Source organism: Camelina sativa, unplaced genomic scaffold (genome assembly GCF_000633955.1).
Source record: "Camelina sativa cultivar DH55 unplaced genomic scaffold, Cs unpScaffold01210, whole genome shotgun sequence".
Taxonomy (NCBI): Eukaryota; Viridiplantae; Streptophyta; class Magnoliopsida; order Brassicales; family Brassicaceae; genus Camelina; species Camelina sativa.
In genome coordinates, this window is record NW_010922332.1 from 6,202 (window position 1) to 6,651 (window position 450).

Genomic DNA, 450 nt, shown 5'->3' on the forward strand with positions numbered 1-450 from the left:
AGCGACTTCCAGCAGTAGTGCCGCCAGTGGGTGGTGGGCAGGTTCCAGTAGTGCCGCCAGTGGTTGGTGGGCAGGTTCAGCCGGTGCAGCCTGTGGCGGGTTTGCAGGCAGGTGTGCAGCCGGGGGCTGAGGTAGTGGATGCTCAGTATGTGCAGATGATGGAGCAGCTGCGGCGAGTGGGAGCGGGGTATTTCTCAGGAAATACCAATCCGAGTGTAGCGGATGAGTGGAGAGAGCGGATGGAGGATCTTTTCCTTTCGCTTAGGTGTCCCGACCAGTTCAGGGTGGATCTGGCAGTGTTTTACTTGTCAGGAGATGCACGTGTGTGGTGGAGGTCGGTGACAGCACGGAGGGTGCAGCGGGGTATGTCTTGGGGAGACTTTGTGAGGGAGTTTAACTCTAAGTATTTTCCTCAGGAGGCTCTTGATCGTATGGAGGCACGGTTCTTGG